The sequence below is a fragment of the Bufo bufo genome, chromosome 2, assembly GCF_905171765.1.
Source record: "Bufo bufo chromosome 2, aBufBuf1.1, whole genome shotgun sequence".
NCBI classification, from domain to species: Eukaryota; Metazoa; Chordata; class Amphibia; order Anura; family Bufonidae; genus Bufo; species Bufo bufo.
Window position 1 is genome coordinate 100,385,135 of NC_053390.1, and position 24,507 is coordinate 100,409,641.

A 24,507-nucleotide genomic window follows, 5' to 3' on the forward strand; every position below is an offset into this window, starting at 1 on the left:
GAAGAATTTTCGAAGTGATTATATTTTGCCTGTCTTTGATCTAGTTGCATTTTGTATATACCAAGATACTAGCAGTTTATTGTTTTTGGGAAATGCCTCCCACCTATACATGTGCATATCCCCTGGCATTGTAATCTTTATAGTTATCATTGCAGACACAGGCCATATCCTCAAAGTTTGATAGGTTTGTGATTGTGAATCAGCCCATCAGAAATACAACCTTAAAGTTTTTTTTTCCAGTGCTTATATATTGATGATCTATTTTGAGGATAGATAATCAATATCAGATAGACAGGGGTCTGACATCCCCCACCCCCCACCAATCAACTATTTTGGGCATTCGTGGGCTCAGGATTCTATAAAGTAGACGGAGCAGGAAGCACAAGGTTATGTTCACTGTGTAGTGGCCGTGCTGGGTTACTGCAGTTTAGCTCCTATTCTGATCTGCAGTACACCAGCGTTGGAAACTCCACAGTGGACAAGGCCATCAATCCACTATATAGTTTTGGCAACTGCCCAAAACAGTCCATCGGTGGGCTGCCAGGTGTTCTGAAGATAGACAATCGATATAGAACTCTTGAAAAAAAAACTTTAATAGCAAGTGATTGGCTCTGAAGTCATTTTCAAATTGGATTGTCTTCTGATGGACCTTTGTGTCCATTATTGTATCTGAGCTTAGGTATACTTGACAACCCACTGTCTGGCAACCCTAATGATAGAGGAACTTGGTTCTGTGAAACCTATTTGGACACTTCTTCTAGATATGTCTTCCCTTTTCTGCTATTCACAAGGAGACTAAGTTGTTGAGCCACCATGTCAGATGGTTGAAGACATGCTGAAGAATGGACGCCAAAACTACAGTAAAGTTATTTTGTAACTAAATGAAGTCTTGTAAGGGTTACACAGTGAGAATAGGGCAATTGTAATAAGACTAGTTCTTGTAAGGCAACACAATTATATGGTGTATATTTATAGTACTGCCATATTGGCAAATCTGTACCCGTCAGATACGATGAGGAGTCCAGTTCTCTGAAAAATTGGATTTGACAGAAGATGGAGGACACATTCTTAAGCCGAAGTCCCTGGTGAATGTATGCTGGCAACAGTCATGGATCAACGTTGCCCTTATTATAGACTTAGGTTGGGTTGTGATTATCACTGGGCTAGCTGGAGCCACATACCCTGCCCATAGTTTAGTCATAGCTATACTTAGCAAATTGTCCGCAAAGTGCGGCTCCATCTAAACAGACGTGGCCACGGCAGGCTCCCTGGATTATAATTAGCTTTCATTGCCTGCTCTTTCCACTGCCTCATTTGTTTAGCTGCAAAATAGCAGTTTGTCATCACAATAAAAGAAGCTTTATAACTATTTACACTGCACCGAATGACACGTGGCTCACAATCTGAGAACTGACCCGTGATGGGAAGACCACCTGGAAAATAGTATAATAGAGAGATTACTCTATGCCTGACCTTAGTCCCACTGTTACAATATATTTATCATTTCTCCCATTCCAGTTTTCTGGAAAGAAAAAAAAAAGTTGCAAACTTTTTTGCACAAGTGATTTCTCTGCAGTCCTTGCCACTTAATCGAATAGGGGGCATGGGGGCGCCAGCGCGGGCCAGGAACACATCTTCTATAATGGCAGTTTTCTGGCCTAAAAATAGACTGAAATCTACGGGGATGGCCTAGATTATAGTTTAGGCGCAGGGACTGACCGATTCTGCACATAATTTATGATGAGGCATCTGGATCGGATGCGGACCCATTCATTTCAATGCAGACTATGCCGTATGTCCGTTCCACGGCCTTGCAAAAAAAAAAAAAAATTGAATGTGCCCTATTGTCTATTTTGCGGACAGGGATAGGATATTTCTACAGGAGTTAAGAAAAAAATTTTTTAGACATGCACCGACCCCGAAGCCGTGTTTTGCAGACAGCAAAACTGATACGGTCATGTGCATGAGACCTAAATAAGGTGCAGACTTCGGCAGCCACGGGGGTATCTTAGACCGGCATAAAAAACTGGCTCCCCAGCTTTTGCAAAACTACAACTCCTAGCATTCAATGACAGCCAAAGGATGTCAGGACATGCTGCAAGTTATAGTTGTTCAAAGCCTAGATGCCACAGGTTGTAGATGATTTCTGGAGCATATAGCACTTTTTCTATTTCTAGACATTATGATAGAAGATCAGTATATGATGGTAGGGGCCGGCGTCGTTACCGTATGCGCCTTTTCATTAAAATGGATATACACCGAGTAATGAGATACATGCTTTCTGCTTATCCACTTACAGATCTATCCTTGGTATCACTGTCACCTCCCAGACATGTCTGTTTCTGGAAATCATTTGATTCCACATTAAAATGACAATTCTGGAGCCTCTATTCTTCCATCAGTTTCCATTAGTCTATTATTCTAATTGGAAGTTTATAAAAGAATCCTCAACTGGGTGGTGGGAGGGGGTGCGCCTGCACAGTGTGACGCTATCCAGTCAATGCTGCCAGTGTCACACACCCCAACTGGAAACCGTAGGAATAATAGAGGAAAGATGTTCCAGAATTGATATTACACGGGGAATGCAAATCGTTAGTGAAACAGACCTGTCTGGAGAGGTGATGCGTCTACTTCAAGGCTTAAGCTCAGGGCTGGGTAGTTTGGTGCACTGGTCTCATCATGCCCTTGGATGGTAATCCTTCTGATTGAGGAGGCCTCCTTACAGTACAGAGCGTTCTCGGTGTCTGGTGTATGCTTGTCCGTTCATTTCCTGAGACACTCCCTGTGTAACTGTGCTTAAAACACAAGAGTCCGGATTTATTTTTTGTGTGTGTTTGCTTATCTATTCGATTTGTTATTTCATTTCCGTCTAAAGTTATTTCCAGGCTAAACAAGCAGACCGTAACCGGGCACAGGAACGCGCCAAACTGGCCAGTTAGAAGTGATGGAGGCCTTGTGCCGCGGTGCCATGAAATACTCATCATGGTTTCTGCATAGCCAACACTACATTTCTGTGTGCCGCATGTGACGGCACACTCGCATGTAATAATAGCTCAGTCCACTGCACGGATCCTAGGGTGTTCAAGCTGCAATCTGAATAGGGGCCAAGAGGGATCCAACATGATTCATAAAAGCATTGATCCTTTGATAAATAACATCCACTAAAAATACATCTTCTGCACGTGATTCTGCATTTGATTGCCATTGATATGCCTAAGAAAGCTGCAGTCAGTTGAAAAGAATAAACAATTTACATAAGATGTATTTTAATGGACGTTATTTAAAGGGGTCGTCAATATCAGATCGGCCGATCAGCTATCAGAAAAGGCCGGCGCTCCGTAAGGGCCTCACCTCTTCTAGGCCGTGTGATGTCACCGCACATTGGTCACATGGCCTTGTTGAAGTGAATGGGGCCGAGCTGCAATACCAAGTGCAGCCACTATTCAGTGTCCAGCGCTGTGCTTTGGGAGGCTCCGTGTATTCAAGACTCGGACTGACTCGATGTGATACTGATGACCTATCCTGAGGATAGGTCAACATTATATTTACCAGGATAAACCTTTTAATAAAGGATTTTCTGAATCAGTCTGGATCTCTCTTGGTCCTGCTGCCGTATAATACATATCACAAAACGTATGCATGCTTTTATATGATATCAGGAACACATGGAATGTCTGTGACCTTGGGGCCTTTTGGAGGACTAATGCATCCATTAGTCAGACCTTCCAAACCGTTTCATGCTCATGGACTGTTTATAGGAGCTGTATGTGCAAATAACATATAGTAAACATAGTAACATAGTACATAAGGCCGAAAAAAGACATTTGTCCATCCAGTTCAGCCTGTCATCCTACAAGTTGATCCAGAGGAAGGCAAAAAAAAACCCTGTGAGGTAGAAGCCAATTTTCCTCACTTTAGGGGAATAAAAATTCCTTCCCGACTCCAATCAGGCAATCAGAATAACTCCCTGGATCAACGACCCCTCTCTAGTAGCTATAGCCTGTAATAATATTACACTCCAGAAATACATCCAGGCCCCTCTTGAATTCCTTTATTGTACTCACCATCACCACCTCCTCAGGCAGAGAGTTCCATAGTCTCACTGCTCTTACCGTAAAGAATCCTCTTCTATGTTTGTGTACAAACCTTCTTTCCTCGTCACAGTCACAGTCCTGGGGATAAATAGATGATGGAGAGATCTCTGTACTGCCCCCTGATATATTTATACATAGTAATTAGATCTCCCCTCAGTCGTCTTTTTCTAACGTGAATAACCCTAATTTTGATAATCTTTCAGGGTACTGTAGTTGCCCCATTCCAGTTATTACTTTAGTTGCCCTCCTCTGGACCCTCTCCAGCTCTGCTATGTCTGCCTTGTTTACAGGAGCCCAGAACTGTACTGTGTACAGTTCTGCATGTGTGGTCTGACCAGTGATTTGTAAAGTAGTAGGAATATGTTCTCATCACGGGCCATCTATGCCCTTTTGATGCAACCCATTATCTTATTGGCCTTGGCAGCAGCTGCCTGACACTGTTTTTTGCAGCTTAGTTTGCTGTTTATTAAAATTCCTAGATCCTTTTTCATGTCAGTGTTACCGAGTGTTTTACCATTTAGTATGGTACGGGTGACTTGCATTATTCCTTCCCATGTGCATAACTTTACATTTGTCAGTGTTAAACCTCATCTGCCACTTATCTGCCCAAGCCTCCAATCTATCCAGATCCCTCTGTAGTAGTATACTGTCCTCTTCAGTGTTAATTACTTTACACAGTTTAGTGTCATCTGCGAAAATTGATATTTTACTATGCAAGCCTTCTACAAGATCATTAATAAATATATTGAAGAGAATAGGGCCCAATACTGACCACTGAGGTACTCCGCTAGTGACAGTGACCCAATCTGAGTATGTACCGTTAATAACCACCCTCTGTTTTCTATATGTTGGAATTACTGCAGCCTTCTTCAGGACCAAGTATCTAATGGCGAGGACAGTGATCTTCAGGTGGTCTCTTCATCTGCTATTTATCTGGCACGGTGGCTTTCTGAGCATTTGCTGTTTAGATGATTTATATAATTCTCTATTCAGTACATTTATTTATTTTATGCACTTATATAGCACTACTATATTCCACAGCACTTTACAGACATTAGCATCCAACTGTCCCCAATGGGGCTCACAATCTAAGGTCTAAGTGATCCTGCTATTAACGGGGTTGTGCAGTGCAAAGATATTTGATAACCTATCCTCATTATATAGGCCATTGATGTCAGATCAGCTGATGACTCCAGGAACCCTTGCTGATCAGTTGTTTAAAGGGGTATCGGTACTAGTTCTGCTTTAAAATTACCTATGCGCCGTCTCATTTCCAGTGGTTTCGCACTGTAATTACAACCTCCATCCCATTTACTTGTGCCTCCTCTACAAGCAAGACTATGCTTAGGCAGGGGTGCACCTAGCCTTTCTGCTGCCTGAGGCGAGAACTGAAAAACGCCCCCCCCCCATGCCAATTTCTTAACCTAACCCCTTTGCCACAATGAAAGCTCTCATTGCCCATGGCCCTTCCACTGCCCCCTTCTTGCCCCTACCTGGTGCTGCCTGAGGCAACACTTCGCCTCATTGGTGGTGCACCCCTGTGCTTAGGTAATTCTGAAGAGGACGCAGCGCTTATACAAGTGCCAGTACCCCTTCAGGCGGGTGATCGCCAGGGGTGCCAGGATTCAGACCCTTGTCGATCTGATATTAATGACCTATCCTGAGGGTAGGTAATCAATATCTTTGCACTGCAAAGCCGTTATAAGTGCACATATGACGTTAGTTTATAAAAAAAAATGGCCATCTAGTGCTTTTTGTTTTCTTATAATACGTGTACCAACTTTTAGTTTGATTCCATGGGGAGAATTTATCATGAGGGTCACTTTTGGAATTATCGTTGGAGAACTCTGTACCAAATTTATCGAAATATTGCATGTGGTTCGATAAATGTAGCACATTCTTAAACCTAGCAATTTTTTATACAAACGCTATACCAGTATTTTACACTATAAACCTACTCAAGTTGCAGTGAGAAACGGCTATGGTTAGTAATAAAACTAACCATACCCACATTTCCACCCTCTTTCAAAAGTGCAAGTGTGTAAAAAGGCAAAAAGTTGAAAATGTTTGCACAAAGCAGACCTTGCTACGAAGTTTAAGCCTTTATTATGCCATAAAATCGGTGTACCCTAACAATATACTTCATCCATTGTGTTTCCCCTATTGTTAATGTGCTTGGCTTTAGCGATCACTCCTCCCATACTCTGGAGGAGATCACTGCATGTAAATGCCTCGGTCCTCCTCCTCTAGAGCGGTCAGCAGATTGTCCGGAAGGGACCTTTAGAGGGTAGACTGTGTCCAGAGCGTTGTAGAAGTACAGCCTGCTTGTAAAATGGTATTATTCTTCCTGACATGTCTATCTTATGCATTATTGCGTTCCCCTTGAAATGTCCATTCTGGAGCATCTTTTCTCAAAACTCTGCATTGTGCTGTTCCTACATTATTCCTCTTAAATATATGTGGACTGATAATTCTTGTCAAAGTCTGATACTATCATCACTGGACAAGCCCCTCCTAAACCAGTGATACCTAGTTTTCAATTTGTTTATAAAATTCTTGCAGACTTACCTGATGGGAACTCCATTTTAGGTGTAGAAATATCTCAAGGATTATGAGTGGCAGCAGAGCCAGAGAGCAACAGATGTAGCAGAGTTGAGTTTGTTTGCCTGCCAGAGTTAATGCCAACGCCTGCTGCTGGGAACCAAGATAGTCTGTAAACCGTTTGGAAAGACGTTTATGCAGAGTAAAGCTTTTTTCCAACTTCATCACAAGGTCTAGACTCAATTTATTTCTCCATCCCCTTCATCAACACCCCCCCCCCCCCTTTCCATTGCTTTGGAGCCAACGCCTAGGGTCCAGAGTATCCAGGTAGGAGCAACGTGACACATGCACCAACATTAAGGGACATTTAGGCCACCCTACACCACTTTGGCATTCCTACACCTGGGTACCATCTACTCCATCACTAAAAAGGGGCCCTGTGCCCTTGTTGCTTCACTTCAACTGATGTCACGAAAACAAGTACTTTTTCCTCTTAAAGAGGACCTTTAATAGTAAGTGCAGGGGGATCCCTGGGCGCCGCTCTACACGTCTGTATAGTCAGTTTAGAGGTTTTATTATGGTGAAAGGTCCAGGGCCCAGGGGGGAGGCGCCCCCTGCACAATGTAGTGTACCTTGTAACTACAGCTGCTCATCCCTTTCAAGGTAATGGGAGAAGAAGCTGTAATGGGAAGCGACACGCTATTACATTGAGCAGATGATGCAGCACTCAGACGAGCACCATGACCCCTTCATACAGCTGATCGGTGGGAGTGCTGGGAGTCCTGAGGATAGGTCATTGATATCAAACCACTGCACAACCCCTTTAAGAATGTATGGCTGTGGCTTGGATATTATCAGGAGAAAACCTTACAGAAACTGGTGACCACATTTCAAATATCTACAGGACTTTTTTTTATTTTGTATGTTTATTGCAACAGGTAAATTCAATTAAAACCTGCCGAGTTTCCAGCTACTGGACCCCTGCTGACAATGTCAGTTTAATGATAAAGCACTGGCTGAATTCCAATGTAAATGTCTCCCGCTCTACTCACTCAACCAGTCTGAGAAAGTTGTTTCTCGGTGATTGTTTAAATGCTTCAGGAAAGCCGTCACGCCTGTTTGTTAATTCTCCCCACCCCAAGCACCTGGAGAAGTCCTTTGATCCGACTCATTGTTCCTGCTTTGTTAATTACATGTTTCTCGTGTGTTTAGCAAATAAAGCGCGTTGTTTCCCCATCCCACCCACTCCCCCGTTGGTCGATACGCTGCTTTGTTTTAACACGTCTGTCAGCTGAGAGCTGTACGGAAAGAATGGGTCTGTCATGTGGTCACTTGTACGGTCTCTTCACTTTACTTTCCTGGGGAATTTATCATTATAGGTGTATCTGAAGTTAGTTTTCAGATTGGAGTTGCTGTGTTAACTTGCGCCAAATTTATGCACAGGGAACAAAGTTTTTATAAATTCAGCACATAATGTTGTGGCGCCTGTTTAGGTGAAAGTACGCCTGGGGGTTAGCTGCCGTGGACACTTCATAAATGTGACTTAAAAGTGATCTACAGGCAGAACTTGACCAACTTCTCACTCCACATCAGAAAGTGGCAAGGGAAGCTGCAAGTCGCCAAAAGTCGTGACGTTTTGATGTTTTAAACAGCATATAATAAGCCGCTCTGTAATGAAAGGGAATGAGTCATCAGAAAATTGTTTAAATTAAGTTTTTATGCTAAACCTATTTTCAAATAATTTTTGTTATTTTTATTTAATTTCCATGTCAATATCTACTGAATATTGAAAAAAAAATATCCTGCAGTTTTCGCACTGGCCACTAGTTTCCACTAACAGAAAATATTTATAGTTGATAAATATATTTTTTACTTTTTTGTTCTCGCATAATACCAATAGTGTCTCCTATAGAAAGCTAAAATACGCTGTAAGGCCCCTTTCACACGAGCGAGTATTCTGCTCGGATGCGATGCGTGATGTGAACGCAGTGCACCCGCACTGAATCCTGACCCATTCATTTCTATGGGGCTGTGCACACGAGCGGTGATTTTCACGCATCACTTGTGCGTTGCGTGAAAATCGCAGCATGCTCCTCTTGTGTGCGTTTTTTCACGTAACGCAGGCCCCATAGAAATGAATGGGGTTGCGTGAAAATCGCAAGCAAGTGCGGATGCGGTGCGATTTTCACACACGGTTTTCTAGGAGGACTAACGATCGGGAAGGAGACCCGATCATTATTATTTTTCCCTTATAACATTGTTATAAGAGAAAATAATAGCATTCTGAATAGCAGAATGCCATAGTACAATAGCGCTGGAGGGGGTTAATTAAAAAAAAAAAATATATATATATATAACTCCCTTAATTCCACTTGATCGCGCAGCCCGGGCTTCTCTTCTGTCTTCTTCTTTGCTGTGTGCAGGAAAAGGACTTGTGGTGACGTCACTCCGTCATCACAGTGATCCATCCCCATGGTAAAAGATCATGTGACGGAACCATGTGATGACCAGAGTGGACGTCACCACAGGTCCTGTTCCTGCACACAGCAAAAAAGAAGACAGAAGAGATGCCGCTGCGCAAGCAAGTGGATTAAGGTGAGTTTTAATTTATTTTATTTATTTTTTAACCCATCCAGCCCTATTTTACTATCATTCTGTATTCAGAATGCTATTATTTTCCCTTATAACCATGTTATAAGGGAAAATAATACTACAGAACACAGAACACACCGATCCCAAGCCCGATCTTCTGTGAAGAAGTTTGGGTACCAAACATGCGCGTTTTTTTCTCCACGTGAGTGCAAAACGCATTACAATGTTTTGCACTCGCGTGGAAGAAATCGTGCATGTTCCCGCAATCCACCTTTTCCTGCAACGCCCGTGTGAAAGAGGCCTAAGAGTGAAGGCCCCTTCTAAGGGCTCAGTGCCATGACAGTGTGCCCCCCGTGGCCGTTATGTGGCGCCGTGTGCATTCCGCATTGCGGATCGCGGACCCATTCATTGAATGGGTCCACAATAATGGAGATGCGGAACGGAGGCACGGTTCCGAAGCACTACGGAGTGCTTCCGTGATGTTTCTGGCCGTGCCTCCGCACCGCAAAAAAGTAGTGCATTCAATTTGTGGTCTGCAGTACGGGCAAGGAGCCCTTACGTTCGTGGGCATGAGCCCTAAGGCAGTGAATACATACGGAAATTCTCAACGCACACAGTTTGTCTCACGTGCCCATAGGTTTAGTCAGATGCACGCCACGTAACCGGTCTGCTGCTGACACGTTTTACTCTCTGCTAACATCAATGTGAAAATTGCTACTGTTCTGTACGTGACAGTTTGTGGTCTTGTGGCTGCACTTGGTGCTCTACATCAGAAGGTCATTTTGCTGGCATTTCAAGTTTAGACTATATTTATTGCAGAAATGTTTGCACCCGTCACATTCATCTGAATGGGGCTTGCAGGAGTCCATGTGCTTGCAGTCGAGACAACCTCATTCTGTGTAGCAATCTTCAGCTCGACACTTACCGCATTGTTCAGAGAACCTCTATGGCCACGTGAGCTATTGAAAACTATGAAGATATTTGGAGATCTTAGCTATATTGCTTAATAGTTTAAGGGATTTCTGGGTAATAAAAAAAATACACATTACTTTACAATTCTTAACCCCTGCTGTCTGTGAGAAGAAATGCAGTAGGGGCCCAAAGAGCCAAATCAAGCACCAGTGGATGAAGTACTTCATAGACCCCGGGCTATTCCACAGACTTCCCCCTCCCCCCGCCATCCTCACCCCTTCACATTGCATCTACAGTTCACACCATTTTACTTGCACACATTTTAAAATGTGTGACTTTAGCAGATTTTCGAGTATTGGTTACGTGATGGCACGCACACATGGCGGACAGTTCTCTGCAAGGCCCAGAGGACCTCCAGTAGAAAGGATTGTTTGATCTACTGACCAGCACAAGTGGCTCCCACAGTTTCATTGTCCACCATTCAAACACAGGTGGCACCTTCATTACACAACACTGTCTCTGCTCGGACCATTTCCAGGTGCTTAAAAGAAAATTGGTGTCAAGGCGTCCATTATGTGTTCCTGCCATTGACAGCCAGCCACTGTTGCCTTCATTTGAGGTGGTGTTGTGACCGAGAAACTTGGATTGCTATGGACTAGATAGAACAGGGATCAGCAACCTCTGGCCCTCCAGATGTTCTGAAACTACAACTCCCAGAATCCTCCTTTCACTTCCATGGTAGTTACAAGAACAGCCAAGAAAGTTTGCATGCTGGGAGTTGTAGTTTAGTTTCATAGCAGTTGGAGTGCTGAAGGTTGCTGATCCCTGGACTAGAACTATATAATCCTTAGCAATGAATCCAGGTTCTATTTGTGATACCTGGTCGTGAGCACTTCAATTGTACCTTTGCTGTGGAGTGACACACTGTCCCAACTGCAGGCATGATGATCTGGAAGCCATCGCATATGACAGTCGGTTGCCCCTAGTAGTGAGACATGGGGCACTGAGGGTGCTGCCACACGTTCAGGTTTTCTTATGCAGTTTTTGAAGCCAAAACCCGGAGTGGAATAAAAAAAAGTGGAGAAGTTTGATCTATCCTTAATACTTTCTCTCCTCCTACGATCCACGCCTGATTTTGGCTTCAAAAACTGCATCAAAAAGCATGAATGTGTGTCGGCACCCAACCAGCTCCGCGATATGTGCAGGACTTCCTGCGGCCACACGTGTTGCCTTTCATGGCAGGGCTTCCAGCTGGCATTTTTCAGTAGGATAATGCTCACCCACAAACGGCAAGGCTTGCCCAGGAATGTCTCCAGATTGCAACACTTCCTTCTCCTGCCCAGTCTCAAGATTTAACTTCAACTTTGGCAACCTATGAGTTCGGCAGCTGAGCGGAATAATTCCGTAATTTTTTTTATATTTTTTTAAAAATACATTTATATCTTTGCTTTTTCTAGCCGCTATCGGTACAGGGAGGAGGTGTTATCAGTGACTGACGGCTATCTTGGTATGCACACTTAAGATGGATTTAGTCAGGCAGAAAATCGTTCCTGGCAATCTGCCCGTCTAAATGTGCCACAGATCACCCAATGAACAATGAAATTGCTCGTTCATTGGGTGAAATGATTGTTAGTGCAGGCGCGTAAATGATCATTTCTAGGCAGCAGATCGTGCAGTCTAAACAGCGATCTGCTGCCCAAAAACAATGCAGATGTATCAGGACAAGTGATCACCATATCGATCCCTCATCTTCATACAGTGGAGGTGATTGCATCTTGTAAAATGCCACTTAATGAGCGGTCGACTGTCTGGATGGAACGCTTCCCTCCTGACAATCTGCTGCTCGTCTGCCTGTGTAAATCCACTTTTACACACACACTGCTATCAATCACTGATAGCACCTGTCTCCTGTACCGATAGCTGTTCGCAAGAGAGGGAAAAGCAGAGAGAAATGTATAAATTACAGGGTTTACTAAATATTTTCCCATAAAACTATATATCAATCTGCTCGGCTCCTCTTGCTCCATAACATGTAAGTTCAGATTGCATTGCATTTGTGTGACAGCTCTTCTTAACGCAGTCAGAGACTTTTAGGGACGAGGATGGAAGAACCTGGCGTATTCTGTGTTGTACTGCAATTTGCTGTACAGTACTGTATGTCGTTTGAGAGAAAAAATCCTGCCTTTCACAGCTCTGATCTGCACCGAGAAAAAGGGAAAAGAAGTCCTGAACATAGCAAAGCCCCTGTACAGCACCACGCGAGGCCAATGTGTATATTCCCCGTGACGCGATGCTTCTATCGTGGTAATACCTCTCTAATATGGCATCCCATGGAACATGCTATGAACCCTCAATGTCCCATCATATAGGTTTGGAGGGACACAGAGGAGGCCTCATTGCAGTCTACGTGCTCCATATTACTTGATCCTTAATATGGTCTTGACCAATGTAAGGGGAGAGATTGTATGAGATATACAGGTAATAAATATTCATGACATTGGTGTACTGCTGCCATTTATACCAGTCATCAGCTAACCTGCTGTAAAGTGGCATTAGGAATAAGAATTACTGTGAGGCGGTGAGATGTCTAGATGACGTAAACCGCGCTAATTCCACATGTGGGAATACTTTAATGACCTGACACGTTCGCACTGATTTTCTGCCTTTCCAATCTTTGTAGGTATTGGCTTTCTCTGACCTCATGACATCTTAGAGCAGACATGTTGCCTGACGGGTGACTAATGGGCGTTAATCTTTTTTTTTTTTTTCTTTATTGACTCTTGTCGTGTTTAGTGACATATGTCTCTGCATTCGCTGCTTTTCCCTCATGTAAATGCAAGTTTAAAGGGGAAATCCAGGGAAATGATCTTCTGATATGAGCTATATATGTGAAGAGCGCCACCAGTTTACAGGTTGAATAGGTTCCCTCTCTAGAGATCTGAAGCCCTTTTTGCACTGCTGTTCGGGACTGTACTGCAGGATCAGACAGAAGCACCGTTAAAGGACTCATCCCATGACTAATGTAAGAAATGAAATTCAGATATCATATAATACTTGATAATCTCTTTCTAACCAAAGCTAGAACCAGCCCTGCACCTCACATGGGTCCAGAGATCTCCACATTCATTGCTCTGCTAGATTTAATCAAGCTGACAGCTCAAGGGTGTGTCATTTCTGCTGCAGCTCAGGGGCGTGTCCATGCTCTCCCTATCACAGCTCAGGAGGCAGTTGAAAGATGAAACTTAGCAATGTGCGACCATCTCAGTGAGCAGGTCAAAGAAATAAGAAAAAAAACAAACAGCAGGTGGCGCTTTACAGATATATATTTCTTTTGAATAACTCGGTGGCTGTACTAAATTTTTAATTACATGCAATTAACAAAAGGTATTCAGATCCAGATGCTGGTTTGAAAACTGTAGAATATTTTTCAGGGGACAACCCTATCAGAGACAGTCTTACATATACTTTACATATAGAGGATTTTCTGTAATAGTAGAGAGCATCTACAGGCATATAAAATGTCAAAGATAAAGAATCCATGTGCTATGGTTTAGGGCAGTGGTGCCAAAACATTTTTGAGGGCCGCACTAGACTTGGTATAAATTTCACGGGCCGAAACCAGGTAACTTTGCCAGAAAGAAATGCAAACGCTGTGAGGGGGCACATGTGAGCATTACTACTGTGAAGAGGGCACATATCTGGCATAACTACTGTGAGGGGGCACATATCTGGGCATAACTACTGTGAGGAGGGCACACATCAGGGTATAACTACTGTGAGGAGGGCACATATCTGGGCATAACTACTGTGAGGGGGCATATATCTGGGCATTACTGTGAGGGGGCACATATCTGGGCATAACTACGGTGAGGGGGCACATATCTGGGCATAACTACTGTGAGGGGGCACATATCTGGGCATTACTACTGTGAGGGGGCACATATCTGGGCATTATTACTGTGAGGGGGCATGTGATGTATACATGTGTGTAATGTATGTAGTGCAGTATGTGATGCTCACACACTGCACTACATACATTACACACATGTATACATCACATACTGCGCTGTCACCTTCTTCTGCAGGTCTACCTTGATGTCTGGTCTTTAGGCTTCAGTCAGATCCTCCACCGTCATGCTTGCGCCGGGTGCCCGACACCACCAGGAGCTGGCCCCTCCTCCTTTCATCTCCCACCGGCTTCTCCTACAGCAGGGTGCTCTATCGCTCCAGTGCCCGCCCAATCTTACTAATCAGGGGCGTAGCTAGAAATGACTGGGCCCCATAGCAAAAAAATGTATGCCACCCCCCCCTCCCGGACCTCCCACCCAAACACCCCTCCAGGACCTCCCACCCCAACATCCCCACACCCCTCCCTAGATCCCCCTTCAGAGTCGTCCACAGATCCCCCCCCCTTCAGTGTCGTCCACAGTTCCCCCCCCTTCAGTGTCGTCCACAGATACCCCCCCTTCAGTGTCGTCCACAGATACCCCCCCTTCAGTGTCGTCCACAGATACCCCCCCCTTCATTGTCGTCCACAGATACCCCCCCTTCAGTGTCGTCCACAGATACCCCCCCCTTCAGTGTCGTCCACAGATACCCCCCCCTTCAGTGTCGTCCACAGATACCCCCCCCTTCAGTGTCGTCCACAGATACCCCCCCCTTCAGTGTCGTCCACAGATACCCCCCCTTCAGTGTCGTCCACAGATACCCCCCCCTTCAGTGTCGTCCACAGATACCCCCCCCTTCAGTGTCGTCCACAGATACCCCCCCTTCAGTGTCGTCCACAGATACCCCCCCTTCAGTGTCGTCCACAGATACCCCCCCCTTCAGTGTCGTCCACAGATACCCCCCCCACCCAGAGCCACTTCCTAGCTAATTTATTCACTGCACTTGCCTCTGTGAAATTGAAGAGAAGCGCCGTAATCTCGCACAGGCGCACTGGCAGAGGCCAGGAAGACGGTGCATGCGCACTTCGATGCCTCTGCCAGTGCGCCTGTGCGAGATTACGGCGCTTCTCTTCAATTTCACAGAGGCAAGTGCAGTGAATAAATTAGCTAGGAGGCGGTGCTGGGCGGGGAGATTGCAGGCACAGGCAGCATTGCTTTGCTGCCTGTGCCGTTCGCAGCACGCCCTGCGCTGATAAAGTCCTGTCACTGCGCGGGCCACATGACACGGCTTCGCGAGCCGCATTTGGCCCGCGGGCCGTAGGTTGGGCATCACTGGTTTAGGGGATCTGCCAAACTTTTGGGCCAAATTTATTTTTTATTTTTTTATAAAATACCATGTAAAAGGGAGGGGAAAATACCCCTGAAATGCAGAATCCTATCGACAGTTCCTACAGAAGCTAACAAAAAAAATCCTGTGTGAAACCAGGTGCGTATTAAATACAATAATGGGCTATGTACCCCCATACGCATGCCAATTTATGTCTCAGTACAGCTCTGATCTTGCTCAAATCCATAATATGGCCATGTGCAGTACACGAGGCCTACATCAGATTCCTTTAGTGGGAACAGATTCCTGATGGGAACAGCTTTGAGGGGCCGTTCACACTGTGCTTTGTGCTGGCAGAATTTGGCATGGATTCTGTGCACAAAAAGCCGCAGAATCTGCCTCCCATTGTTTTCCATGCCGTTAATGCATCCCCAGTTCATTGCCTCAAGCGTTCCAAGAAAGGACTTGTCCTTTCTTGGCAAGGTTGCGGGCATAAACCACGGCCATGTAGCCACCCAGAACCATGCCAAATTCTGCCAGCACAGGAATGTAACCTCAATGTGCTCCAGTTACATCCCCAATTGTACTCTGTATTGCTCAGAGCAGTATTGCCAAGGTCAGTCCAGATGCAGAACCAAAAATGAAGCAAACAAAAAATTTAAAATACATACACTAAAATGTGATAGTCCAAAGTAAAACAAAATTATAACAAAATGCTTGAGTTTATGTTCCATAATACATACCGGTAGTTTACTGTGGGATCCACCAGGATCGGGAGAGTGGACCATGCATTATTGGATCACTGTCTGTGTGGTAACGTTTTTCGAGGTCTTGATCAGCCTCTTCCTCAGACCAAGGTCCAGTATTGTTTTTGTTTCATCTTTGTATTCTGTATAATGTGCCTACATGGGAAGGCGAATATTATTTTTAATCCTGATTTTTAAAAATGAAAATTGCAACTTGTTTACCCTTTCAATGACGCTTTGTATGCCAGTTCTTAGCTGTCTGTGTAGAAATATATATCATCATGTGTGTGTTTTATTATTTTTTGTAAGACTAGACTTGCACTAAAAGGAAAACAAGAATAGCTTTTAATCTTTTCTTTAATATGAACCCATATGGTTTACAAAGATTCATTTCATGACCAAGTCTACTGGGTATATCTAATGTCTGCAAGCTGTTCTCAAAGTAGCCTAGGAGATTTACAGGCTCTATCTGTCTTTATTGAAAGTGGCACCATTGATTATTAAGCCTACGGCATGCATATTGCATATAGAGAAGAAAAACCTGTTTTTCCTCATATACATTTCTGTATGTACTGTAAATTGTAGCAGCTTATATGTATATCCTCATTGTAGAGACTACCTCCGAACCGAATGGTCTGTTGCACCAAAAATATAATGAAACATATTTCATGTATATTGGTAATTTTTCATGAAGCATTATCATGGCAACCTAAATGTTATGTATGAATATGTAGGGAATATGTTCTCATATTTATACATGATTCACATGAGGCCTCACATGGCAAAGCTGAGTGCATGGAACCTGAATGGTCAGCACACAGTCATGCCCCATCTGAGCTCCATTTTTAGATCCAGACACCAATTCAACCACATAAATAGAACAACCAAAAGAGAATACTTTACTTAAAATGTCAAGTGGCGTTTGCCTGGTACTTGGTGTCAGATTTCCGCCATATTCTTCTATGGCCAAGGGTTTCATATATTCCTGTTGTTACTGGTGATAAAGAGGTTTTCTGAGACTTTTATCCTCTGGATAGGTCATCAGTATCTGATGACACCTTGGAACCCCTGCCAATTGACTCTTCTCAGAAACCGAGCACCGCACATTGTATAGCGGTTGTGATTTGGTAGCGCATCTCAGCCCCATTCTTTTCAATGCTGCGCTTAGACCATGTGACCCTTGAATGTGACGTCATGTGGGCAAGGCTAAGCTGTGCTACTGCGATGCCAGACCCCCACCAATCAGACACTGATGAGCTATTCAGAGGATAGGTCATCAGTATAAGTCTGGAAAACCTCTTTAATACTTGAAGCTACTAATTTGTGGGTCACATACAAAGAATTTGAAGGTGTATCTTAATAGGCTTCTGCAGGACTAAAACATTGACTGCCTAATCTATTTTTGACTGAAGAAGGTCTTAGGGGCTGTGGCTGACCATCTTTGTGTTCTACTGCAGAAAGTACAGAGGGGGGAGTCTCCTTCTACAACCAGTTGTCTTCCATCCAGACATTGGGTTGTGCAGAGGGGAAGAGGAATGGGGCAAGGCTGATCTCCTGGAACTAAAGAGAATATATTTTTGTTTATTGTCAATTAGGCCTCTTTAATACTTAATAATTGAAGCTACTAATAGTTTGTAGGTCACATACAGAGAGTTTGAGGGCTACATATGTATATCTTAATAGGCATTCTGCAGGACTAAAACATTGATCACCTATCCTATTTTTGGCGGAAGAAGGTCTGAGCGGCTGTGGCTGACTATCTTTGTGTTCTACTACGGCTCCTTCTACAACCAGTTGTCTTCCATTCAGACATTGGATTGTGCAGAGGAGAAGAGGAATGGGGACACGGCTGATCTCCTGGAAGTAAAAGAGAATATATATATATTTTTTTTTTAATTCTCATTTTTAATTGTCATTTAAGATAACATGAGATCAAACGAGAGATTAAGGGAGGAAAAGCTGGGGTAATTTTGTGAATTTTCTATTTTTAGTTTTCCTTTAAGCCAGAGAATCCTCTTATTGAAATGTTGGTCTATAAAATAATTATGAATAAAGTGGAAGGAACCCCTCTTTTTGCAGCAGTGCAATCCTTCAGTTTGTTCTATCATGCTATGCACAGCCGTTAGCTGCCACCCACTGATAATGATCATATACAATGTTTTTGAGAACTTGATATGTTTGTTCGGGTACAGATTGTCTCTGCTGTTAATAAAAGCCACAGATGTGAAATGTTTCTCGACAATTAAATCTGTAATTACTGGATCATCACGTCTCTCATAAGTCGCCGCTCTTCATTGCCGTCAATGTGTATAACGGCGTGAAGATTTGCATAGGCCATGAAATATTTATACTCTGCTCTGAAGTGGCAACTGAAAATATATCTTGGTCTTCATTGCCTATTGCAGATTTGGCACTTCTGCTGAGAAAGGTGCTGTTGATTAAACATGAAGGGAAAGCATAGACTGCTCGGGGAGAGCTGTCCTGGCCGGGCAGAATTGTCTCCTACGTAGCATGAAGCCAGTCTGATTACTCTCGTACCCTTATTTCCAGACTGAAGGTCACCAATTTGTGCCAGCCTGATCTTTTTTTCGTTCTTTATTTGTCCTGAACAGAATTATTGTTTTAGAATCCCACAAACAGGGATATTTCAGTAGGATTTAAAGGGGTTGTCTTACTTCAGCAAATGGCATTTATCATGTAGAGCAGTGGTTCTCAACCTTTCTAAAGCAGTGACCGCTTAATACAGTTCCTCATGTTGTGGTGACCCCCAACCATTACATTTTTTTCCTTGCTACGTCATAACTAATTTTGCTACTGTTATGAATTGTAATGTAAATATCTGATATGCAGGATGTATTTTTATTGCTACAAATTGAACATAATTAAAGCAGAGTAATTACAAAGACATCCACAGATCCCCCCCTAAACAGTGCCATCCACAGATCCCCCCCTAAACAGTGCCATCCACAGATCTCCCCCTAAACAGTGCCATCCACAGATCCCCCCTAAACAGTGCCATCCACAGATCTCCCCCTAAACAGTGCCATCCACAGATCCCCCCCTAAACAGTGCCATCCACAGATCTCCCCCTAAACAGTGCCATCCACAGATCCCCCCTAAACAGTGCCATCCACAGATCTCCCCCTAAACAGTGCCATCCACAGATCTCCCCCTAAACAGTGCCATCCACAGATCCCCCCTAAACAGTGCCATCCACAGATCTCCCCCTAAACACTGCCATCCACAGATCCCCCTACAGTGCCATCCACAGATCTCCCTCCCTGACGCTCACAGCAGTATATTTATAAACTAATCAGTAACTACTTTAACTTTAATCATTGCTCATTGCTGAGCTCTTTACTTGGATTATAATTTATTTGGATATGGAATATCTTACTTTGTCTTAGATACGGTAATAGCAGGCAGTGCGGGGGGCGGAGCTCACTCACTGATGTCACGCGCCTGCGCCGCCTAGTGGGAGGAGCAGGCACGTGATGTCAGTGAGTGAGCGCCGCCCCCCGCACTGCCTGCTATTACCGGAGCTAAGACAAAGTAAGATATCCCATATCCAAATAAATTATAATCCAAGTAAAGAGCTCAGCAATGAGCAATGATTAAAGTTAAAGTAGTTACTGATTAGTTTATAAATATACTGCTGTGAGCGGCGTGGCCCTGTATATTCTAACCCCCAGGCAAGCGTCCCTGTCACCATGGGAACGCCTGGGGGTTAGAATATACCATCGGATTTGACTTTTTACGATCTCACTGAGCTCGTAAAACTCAGATCCGATGGGGGTTTGAATATACTATCGGATCTGAGTTTTACGAGCTCAGTGAGATCGTAAAAAGTCAAATCCGATGGTATATTCTAACCCCCAGGCGTTCCCATGGTGACAGGGACGCTTGCCTGGGGGTTAGAATATACAGGGCCATGCCGCTCACAGCAGTATATTTATAAACTAATCAGTAACTACTTTAACTTTAATCATTGCTCATTGCTGAGCTCTTTACTTGGATTATAATTTATTTGGATATGGGATATCTTACTTTGTCTTAGCTCCGGTAATAGCAGGCAGTGCGGGGGGCGGCGCTCACTCACTGACATCACGTGCCTGCTCCTCCCACTAGGCGGCGCAGGCGCGTGACATCAGTGAGTGAGCTCCGCCCCCCGCACTGCCTGCTATTACCGTATCTAAGACAAAGTAAGATATTCCATATCCAAATAAATTATAATCCAAGTAAAGAGCTCAGCAATGAGCAATGATTAAAGTTAAAGTAGTTACTGATTAGTTTATAAATATACTGCTGTGAGCGGCGTGGCCCTGTATATTCTAACCCCCAGGCAAGCGTCCCTGTCACCATGGGAACGCCTGGGGGTTAGAATATACCATCGGATTTGACTTTTTACGATCTCACTGAGCTCGTAAAACTCAGATCCGATAGTATATTCAAACCCCCAGGCAAGCATCCCCGTCATCATGGGAACGCCTGGGGGTTAGAATATACCATCGGAACTTCTGAGTTACTCAGCCGCAAAACAAGCACCGGCTCTCCTTGGCCCCGGGCCAGCTCGGGGCCCCAACCAGCTCGGGGCCCCAAGCAATTGCTTGTTTTGCCCGTCTGTTAGCGACGGGCCTGGACCCACAATAGGAAGCCTCAGGCGACCCCCCCGGAAAGGGCCGATCGACCCCCAAAGGGGTCGCGACCCCTAGGTTGAGAACCGCTGATGTAGAGAAAGTTAATACAAGGCACTTACTGATGTACTGTGATTGTCCATATTGTCTCCATGCTGGCTGGATTCATTTTTCTATCACATTATACACTGCTCGTTTCCAGGGGTTATGACTACAATGCAATCCAGAAGCGGTGATCGTGCTTGGAAAAAGTGCTGGCCTGTGCACACTACTGCGGTCCTGGCTACCAGAGAGGTCAGCGCTTTTTCCTATAGTATGCAAGCACAACCACCGCTGAAGGATTACATGGTGGTCATAACCCCTGGAAATGAGCAGTGTATAATGTGATGGAAAAATAAGTCACGCCAGCAAAGGAAGCAATATGGACAATCACAATACATTAGTAAGTGCTTGTATTAATTTTCTCTACATGATAAACTCTATTTGCTGAAGTGATGTTTAAAATACATAAATATGTAAGGGATATGCCTGAATGTTAAAGGGGTTGTCCAGCTCCCCTACAAAAAAAAAATATTCTGACCACTGGAAATCTGCTCCATTCCAGCTCCAAGGTATCCATCTTGCTGCTTCTGGTTCCCGTCGGACCTAAAGTGACAATGTCCTTTCCGTGGTCACTTTGCCTACTGCAGCCATTCATCGGAGATGTGTCCTTGGGCAGCATGCGACAGCAGAGATTGGTTCTAATGACTGTTAATGTGCGAGGCCAGATTGGATGTAATTATTTGGAAAGCATGCCAACATGTGCAGCATTAGTTGGTCAATACATGCCGTTATCGACTGTACAAACTTACCTAGTACCATTACATGCCATTATCATTCATATGGCATCTTATGTGGCAGAGGGGCCTTAGGGCAACCGCAAACACCAGGGCCCGGGTGCAACTGTCACCTCTGCACCCCTATAACTATACCCCTGCCGGTAAGTTATTGGCTCATTTAGTCAGAATTTGTACCTGCATGATAGGAGGCTTGGACATTATAACCTTGTACCAGGCGATTGCTCTATATCTTTAGCATTCTTGCTTAGAGTTTTGTGGACTTTAGACAAAGAAGCAACACCATTCTCGCCTATGGGATGTGCCTGGTATTGCAGATGAGTTCTTTGCATGTGTGTAAAGCTGAGCTGCAGTACCATAAATAACCAATGGATAAGAGAGGCGCTGTTCCCCTTGTATCTAATCTAAGGCAGCTGTTTTAGTCAATTTAATGTATTATTTTTCTTTATAATGTTCATTGAGTATTTTTTCAATGTTTTGTGATGAAGTTGACCATGTGTCAGTTCTATATAATCTTCTACAGAATTATAGCATTGTAATGTGCTGTTTAATGTAACAAGTCCCTTATGTTTTTTCTTTTTTTGCCCAGTTGTAGGACAAGTAACAGGAAGAGTTTAATTGGCAACAACCAATCTCCAGCTCACCCCCGACCCCACTCTCCTCTTTCTGCTCATACAGGTATGTATAACATAATCATTTTCAAAGGTTTCTTGAAAATCAACTTTAATGAAAAAGATTTAGAAAAAGGAGGCCTTTTACATAGGCCCATGATCACCGGAAAATACTGTTTGGTGGCTTAAGTCAAAGGCTTGCCGATCAGTTGACAAATGACTTGATAATTTGTTGGCTCGGAGGCAGCGTAGGACGGGGGTTCTGGAGCCCAGAGGAAATAATTCTCGGGGCCAAACTCACATATCTTTAATAAAGTCTAATAGGTTTTGATTCAAAATAGATTTTAGTGGCAAGTGGTTGACTCCAAATGGGTTTTTCTCGTGGACTTTTGAGGCCTACTATGGTGTTAGAGCAGGAATCGGTAACATTCGGCACTCAAGCTGCGGTGAAACTACGATTTCCAGCGTGCACACTTGCTTTACTGTTCTTCCATAGAAATGAGTGGAGCATACTGGGAGTTGTAGTTTCACAATATCTGGAGGTTGCTGATCGCTGTGTTAGAGCCGGGGCCCACCTCTTGTACTCAGGTGGGCCAACCGACGTTGCTTGTCGGATCCTTTATGCGGACATAAAAATTATTTTCTCGGTAGCATATCACCGGTCAACAGAGGGTATGCTGCAAACTGTATAGGGGAGGAATGATCGTAGTAATGATCGTTTTCCTCACATTCAGTTTGTATTGGGGCATGTAAAAATGAATGCTGATTGACTAGCATAATGTCAATCGATGCTCATTCGGTGCTGAAATTGCCCTGTGTGAAAGGACCCTAAAGGGCTGTTTCTCTTCTGAGACAGTAAAGCTCTAATTTGCTTAATGGTTTTGTTCCATGAATTATATTCTACAGTTTTAAAATCAGCTCCTCGATCTGAATACTTTTGCAATTGCATGTAATTAGAAATTCAGCATAGCCACTGAGTTATTCAATAAAATGTATCTGTATAGCGCTTGCACTTTGTTTTTTCTTTTTTTTCTTACTTCTTTGACTTGCTCACTGAAATGGCCGCACATGCTCAGTTTCATCCTTCAACTTCCTCTTGAGCTGTGATAGGGTGAGCACGGACACGCCCCCTAAGCTGCAGCAGAAAAGACACTCCCTTGAACTTTTAGCTTGATATAAATTTAGCAGAGCAATAAATGGGGAGATCTCTGGATCCATGTGAGGTACAGGGCTGGTTCTAGCTTTGTTAGAAAGAGGGTGTCAAATTATTAATGGGATAACCCTTTTAAGGCTGTATCACACCAGCCGATTCATAGTAACATAGTATATAAGGCTGAAAAAGGACATTTGTCCATCCAGTTCGGCCGGTTATCCTGCAAGTTGATCCAGAGGAAGGCAAAAAAAAAACTGTGAGGTAGAAGCCAATTTTTCCCACTTAAGGGGAAAAAAATTCTTTCCCGACTCCAATCAGACAATCGGAATAACTCCCTGGATCAACGACCCCTCTCTAGTAGCTATAGCCTGTAATATTATTACACTCCAGAAATACATCCAGGCCCCTCTTGAACTCTTTTAGTGAACTCACCATCACCACCTCCTCAGGCAGAGAAGTCTATAGTCTCTTACTGTAAAGAATCCTCTTCTATGTTTGTGTACAAACCTTCTTTCCTCCAGACACAGAGGATGTCCCCTCGTCACAGTCCTGGGGATAAATAGATGATGGGAGAGATCTCTGTACTGACCCCTGATATATTTATACATAGTAATTAGATCTCCCCTCAGTCGTCTTTTTTCTAAAGTGAATAACCCTTATTTTGATAATCTTTCAGGGTACTGTAGTTGTCCCATTCCAGTTATTACTTTAGTTGCCCTCCTCTGAACACTCTCCAGCTCTGCTATGTCTGCCTTGTTCACAGGAGCCCAGAACTGTACACAGTACTCCATGTGTGGTCTGACTAGTGATTTGTAAAGTGGTAGGACTATATTCTCATCACGGGCATCTATGCCCCTTTTGATGCAACCCATTATCTTATTGGCCTTGGCAGCAGCTGCCTGACACTGGTTTCTACAGCTTAGTTTGCTTTTAACTAAAATTTCTAGGTCCTTTTCCATGTCAGTATTACCCAGTGTTTTACCATTTAGTATGTCCGGGTGACTTGCATTATTCCTTCCCATGTGCATAACCTTACATTTGTCAGTGTTAAACCTCATCTGCCACTTCTCTGCCCAAGCCTCGGATCCCTCTGTAGTAGTATACTGTCCTCTTCCGTGTTAATTACTTTGCATAGTTTAGTGTCATCTGCAAAAATTGATTCTACTGTGCAAGG

At 43.8% G+C, this 24,507-nt stretch overlaps 1 protein-coding gene across 4 annotated transcripts in view; it reads left to right on the plus strand.

The window, feature by feature from the left end:
* LOC120992394 (microtubule-associated serine/threonine-protein kinase 4-like) overlaps nucleotides 1-24,507 on the plus strand; it is a 301,883-nt gene that overhangs the window by 150,170 nt on the left and 127,206 nt on the right. For all 4 annotated transcript variants that reach the window (XM_040421360.1, XM_040421359.1, XM_040421358.1 and 1 more), the window contains one exon: nucleotides 22,159-22,247. The gene's annotated coding sequence lies outside the window, so the exon portion shown is untranslated. The remainder of the gene's footprint in view (nucleotides 1-22,158; nucleotides 22,248-24,507) is intronic.